This window comes from Macaca nemestrina, chromosome 3, assembly GCF_043159975.1.
Source record: "Macaca nemestrina isolate mMacNem1 chromosome 3, mMacNem.hap1, whole genome shotgun sequence".
Taxonomy (NCBI): Eukaryota; Metazoa; Chordata; class Mammalia; order Primates; family Cercopithecidae; genus Macaca; species Macaca nemestrina.
In genome coordinates, this window is record NC_092127.1 from 13,703,929 (window position 1) to 13,709,928 (window position 6,000).

The window sequence follows — 6,000 nt, forward strand, 5'->3', positions numbered from 1 at the left end:
AAGGGTCTACATAAAGTAACTAAACTAAAACCATCTTCAATATATGCATAATATATTGACAGAGACCTGAAATAAGTCTCATTTTAATTCGCTAAGTAAAGGGCTATATCACCCAAGGCAGGGCGCAGGCACAGATCTGATAGGTTGGTAATCTACATATTAGTCTGCCTAAGTCAAATACTATGCTCTTAGCCAACATAAAATTTCCCTTAAACATGAGCTAATGAATTAATTTTGAAGGTGAGATATTATGCCCAAAAAGCCACTATTGATATGTAAATTTTAGTGAAACATATCCACTATTATATTTTCAGGAATAAATTCATTTACTTAGTAGTTTATGGTACTTCCAAGTAAAGCTTCAGAAGTAGAATAGTAGATGAACATTACTATCTCAAGAGGCAACCAAGTTGCCAAGAGACTTGATCGCCTGTTGAGCCAGTAATGTTCATGTACCATTCACCTGCACGGCATAAAGTACTCTGTAGCAGTACTTCTCAAACTCCACATTGCATAAGAATCACTTGGGGCTTGTTAAAACACAGATTCCTGAGCCCCTCCCTGAGAAATTCTGATCTGGTAGGGACCTGGCCTAAAGATATGTATATCTAACAAGGTCCCAAGAGATGCTTATGCTGCTAGTCCAAGGTACACTTTGAGTAACAGTGCTATAAGTAGCATCTAGTACCAAAGTGGGAGAAAGCCTAGAAAACAAACGTATTCAACCTTACAGTTGTACCTAAGGGTAACCATAATCTTGGCTTCAGATATAACTTCCAAAAGCATCTTATTTCTAATATTCTTAACATTTAATTTTAGGCGTGATGGCTACTTATGTACCACGGAGTGCATTGGAATAAGACATTTCTAAGGTAACCAGATCTCAAGTCACAAACGACTTTGCAGCAAATCTTATTTTAATGAGCAAACCAATACATTATATAAGTATTGGAAAAATAATTTTTAACTAGTATTTTAAGTAAACTTTCTATATGATGAGACCAAAACACGTGCATATTGTTTGTTAACTACAACAATTATTTTAACCATGCGAAAATGATTTAGACTTTAATTATTTAAACTTCTGACTTAGTCACTTGAAGAAATATAATACATGAGAAAACCATGTTGGTGATCCATTCTGTAGCTCTTTAGAGAGGGAGCACAAAGATGAGTGTCACAGTCCGAGGTTCTAAGCCAGTTTTTCCCTTAAAAATTTTGCAAACATAATTTTTACGTGTTCAGTGTCCTCATTAAGAAAATAACGGTGTTAGAGTAACTGGTCTTAAGGATCCTTCTATCATAAATTCCGAAATGATCCTTTCAAACCTGTTTACCTTAAAAATAAAATGGTCCATAACTCGTTTCATTAAAAGCCACCTATAATATTTTATCTTAAAGAATCAAACGTAATTAAATGTTAGCTATTTCTTATTAACCAACTATTCATTTTTTGAGACTTCATGTGGAGCTGTTTGTATTGGATAATGAAGAGTTTTTTTTTTAATAGCACATTAAACATGAGTGCTTCGTGTAATAAAAATTATTTTCTACTTTCCAATTTGAAAGTAAGTTTTTTTGTGTGCGTGATATGAAATTGAACTTACTATACATCGCTGTGAATGAGTCTGCCTGGGATACTGGCACATGCTTACAGCTAAAAAAAATACATATGAAGAATCTTGAAGAAGAAAACAATAAACCTAAGCACAAGAAAAATTGTTTAAGGACCTCTACCTTGAGTTCTCCATCTCAGAACATCTGAATGTACAAAACAAGTATTGACTGTTATATCTTCACTGACATATGGAAATTTATTTCTTACACTTTTGCTAGAATTTATCTGAACATGACAATTATCAATCATCCTTACCAGAGCAAATAACATTGTTAAATTACCTCCTGTATTATCTTAATTATAGATTTATATTACTGTCTATTTCTATGGTGCATTTTTAAAATTAGAATGTAGAATTATAGAATTTTATAAGAAGTTTACTGAACTACACATTGTAAGTACATTTAGCACAATAAAAAGTAAGACTTCTATCATTATATATAAAAATTATTTTACTCAAGTAGCTGATAATGTGACATCTGGAAGGCACGTGCCAGCTGTGGCTCCAACATCAAGTTCTTTTTTTTCTTACAAAATCTAGCCTATTTGAAATGTTTGACTAGTCACTGAAGTGATACCTGTCTAGTCACTGAAATCAGATGAAAATAACCTGAACTGTGTCTTCTAAAGTGACAGCCCATGCTTTAAGTGGGAACTTTTCAAATCTTTCTAATTAATCATAATGGGAATTTTTCTTCTACTATACAAAGCGGATCATTTTATAGTGTTTCTACCAATTTTTATTACCAAAGTTGCAAGTCCTTAGTGAACATTATAAGTAAACTCAAATAAGAAAAATGCTTTTCTCTAGGTTTTGTTTCCTTATAGAACAGATTCTTTGGGAGAATTTCTAAAATTCTCTTCAGGTATCCATATCTAATTTCTTGCTCACAAATCTCAAGGAATAGTCTTATCAACAATGAAAAAATAATCACGATATTTTTTTTAACAGGATAAAGCACAGTCTTGGATATTGAAAAGTACCAATCAAATCTTGAGTTTCATATGTTTCTGATACAAAAGAAAAGGAGCATGAATTAATAAGAAATTCCTTCCAGTATCATCTCTTTTTTTTTTTTTTTTTTGGACGGAGTCTTGCTCTGTCACCCAGGCTGGCATGCAGGGGCACAGTCTCGGCTCACTACAACCTCCGCCTCCTGGGTTCAAGAGATTCTCATGCCTCAGCCTCCCAAGTAGCTGGGATTACAGACATGCGTCACCACGCCCAGCTAATTTTTGTATTTTTAACAAAGATGGGGTTTCACCATGTTGGTCAGGCTGGTCTCAAAATCCTGACCTCAGGTGATCCACCTGCCTCAGCCTCCCAAAGTGCCAGGATTACAGGTATGAGCCACTACGCCCGGCCTATCCTCATATGATTTCTATAAATTAATATAATTTTGATGAAATCTCTGTTCCTGAAGACCCACTGGAAGATACATGACTTCACTTTAATATTTCCATCTGTTCAATGGAACAGATATACAAAATGTAAAATGAGATAATTCAGCAGTTATCAAAAGAAGCAATGATGCTTGCATATACGTAATTATCATGAATGGCTGGGTAAACTCTAAGTATTCAGTATTACAATTCAGTAATCTGATCAAGGGTTACCTTTCTTGCATACGTTAGATTTCAAAGAAATTCTGGAATACAGGACGAAAACGTGAATGCTTCAACACTGTTAGAATTACATTTTAGTTTTCATTAAAGTATTTAGGTAACAAAATTAGGTACTCTGGAGAATTTACACATTTCATTAATAGTGACAAACTAATCATTCATGTTGGACTTCTAGTATCCATCAGGGTAAAACAATAAAAGAAACAAACAGAAACCTGTTCTTAAACTTCTCCCAGTAATTAAAAACCTGCCACTGGCCCTGCCCCTCCTTTCCCAGACTAAAGGATACAAGATAGAGTCTACAGAAAACAGCAACAACAAAAGCGCTCTAGCCCTAGTCTTCCCTATACTGGGAGCACTGTTTTTCTGGCCTAAATATGGCTTTCTAATCTATGGGATTATTATGTGACTAATGAGTAACTTAAAAATATTTAGAACACCACTATTTATCATTAGAAATAAGAAGAATAAAGAATGGTAAAACCTTCAAGTAAGCATATTTAACATCTTCAGATGTCCACAGTTCTTTAAGCAGTTCTATTAATATCAACACAAGAGAAAGTCAGAGTAATGTAAACAATAACATTCAATCAGTTATTTTTACATAAAGTTTGTGGAACTCAAGAGCTTTACTTTCCATATATGCCCTTTGAAATAGGTCATTGCTTTAAAACTTCCCAGGAACTCTAAAGCCACCATTTGTAACATTAATCTCCAAACAATCCAGTAAACGATGTATCCCAAAATATTAATGAATTGACAACTTTTCAAAAGCACTTAATAACTACACTTAATTTTAGATCATAGGAGGGGAAAGGTTCTCAGACCACCTATCTCAGATGTCTGCCTTCAAAACAGTTAGATATAACTATATCCATTTTCTTGCACACTTAGGCCAGTGAGGCAGAATCTCAAAAGGATGTAAGAGTGCTTTCTCCAAAGAGTTTGTAATCACCACCCGCCCAGCATCAGCTCCTGGCAAGCAGGGTAATGATAAGGCATAAATCTACAAATAAATTAATGCTTAAACTCCTGTGGACTTCAAATTTATTAATTCTCATACATTCATTGTCATTTATTTTCTAATTTTTACAACGCAGAAATGTTACTACAGTGCTAAGAATGGCAACTATAACCTCACATTGTTGGACTTTGGCCATTTCGTATCCTTTTATAATGAACTTGTGTTTTTGGATAGTTTTCTCTAAAGGATATTTATGAAAGATTCAGAAATGCAATATCTTTCTTCAAACCCTTGTTAAATATATATAGTACGTATATGTATATATTAACATGCAAAATAACTTATTTTTGATACATGGTTGGACTTTTCATTACTTTTCATTCAAATCAATTGCTTTTAATTAATATAGTAAAAAAGTCTCCTTAAATTGTTTGTTCCTTTCAATCTTTGCAAGCAAAACAAGTCTGGTTTTGGAGAGGGGAGGACAGCAAAGATTCTATTTTACGATCTACTTAATACATAGTATACATGTCTTACATCCAATATCGTTTTTTTTGTTTGTTTGTTTTGTTTTTTCTGGAATACATTTCCTTTTTACTCAAACCTTTCTTAGTACAACCCTACTAATAAGACCATCTTCAAAGGGTTACCGTAAATGATCTATACAGAAGTGTCTGGCCGGCGGAGGGATGAGAACAGCAATCTATGCTCTAGACATATACTTAATGGCCATAAAAATAAAACAATGTCCCTCGAAATGTCCATAGTTTACACTGCAATGGTAGTTTAGATACGTAAATATTCACTGTTTGCTGTGCCTTGTAAGAATCAGGTGTGTGGCCGGGCGCGGTGGCTCAAGCCTGTAATCCCAGCACTTTGGGAGGCCGAGACGGGTGGATCACGAGGTCAGGAGATCGAGACCATCCTGGCTAACACGGTGAAACCCCATCTCTACTAAAAAATACAAAAAAAAAACTAGCCGGGCGAGGTGGCGGGCGCCTGTAGTCCCAGCTACTCAGGAGGCTGAGACAGGAGAATGGCGTAAACCCGGGAGGTGGAGCTTGCAGTGAGCTGAGATCCGGCCACTGCACCCCAGCCTGGGCGACAGAGCAAGACTCCGTCTCAAAAAAAAAAAAAAAAAAAAAGAATCAGGTGTGTGGCTCTAAAACCAAGGGGATTATCTCATTAGGCACCATGGTGTGCAAAGTCCTGCAGGACGTACATCACCCTGGTCCGCGACCACAGGGTGGTCAGAGCCCGTCTCGCATGACGCCGCGACAGTTCAAGCATCACCCTCTTCAAGCCTGAGCTTGCCGTATCTCTGCGGCCCCACCGGCTTCTTACCTGGAGGAGGAGGCGGCTGTAGCGGCGGACAGAGAAAGGTGCTGAAGCCGGCCGGCGCAGCTGCAGGGCTAGCACCGCCAACGCGCGGACCCGCCCCGCCCTCCCGGCCTGCTCCGCCCGGGCTCCCGGGGGCGGGGCGGCCGGGCCCGCGGGCTCCGCGGGGCGGGGAAGCGGGCTCCGCAAGCCCCAGAACTGAGCCACGATGTAAGGCGCCGCGAGCCGGGCTCTCCAGGGTCGGCCCCGGATGCCCACGTGACAGCCACACTGGTCGCTGATTGGAGCACCCTGGCGGGGGAGGCGGAAGCGGCTCGTGACCCCTGGAGACTAGGCTGAGGGAGTTGGTTACCTGGCAACAGGGAAAGTGTGCTGAAGACGCAGCTCCTCCGTGCTGGAGCGAGTCTTTGGGCAGAGGGTTTGCATTGAGGCTGAAAGTGCAGGAAAACAGTGA

The 6,000-nt window shown here is 38.4% G+C and overlaps 1 protein-coding gene across 6 annotated transcripts in view; it reads right to left on the bottom strand.

Moving 5' to 3' along the window:
- LOC105466756 (WD repeat domain 17) overlaps positions 1-5,793 on the bottom strand; it is a 116,309-nt gene extending 110,516 nt beyond the window's left edge. For 3 of the 6 annotated variants that reach the window (XM_071092815.1, XM_071092813.1, XM_071092809.1), the window contains exon 1: positions 5,553-5,793. The gene's annotated coding sequence lies outside the window, so the exon portion shown is untranslated. The remainder of the gene's footprint in view (positions 1-5,552) is intronic. The other 3 variants (XM_071092811.1, XM_071092810.1, XM_071092814.1) reach the window with 2 other exon arrangements.
- Between the last annotated feature and the right edge of the window lie 207 nt (positions 5,794-6,000).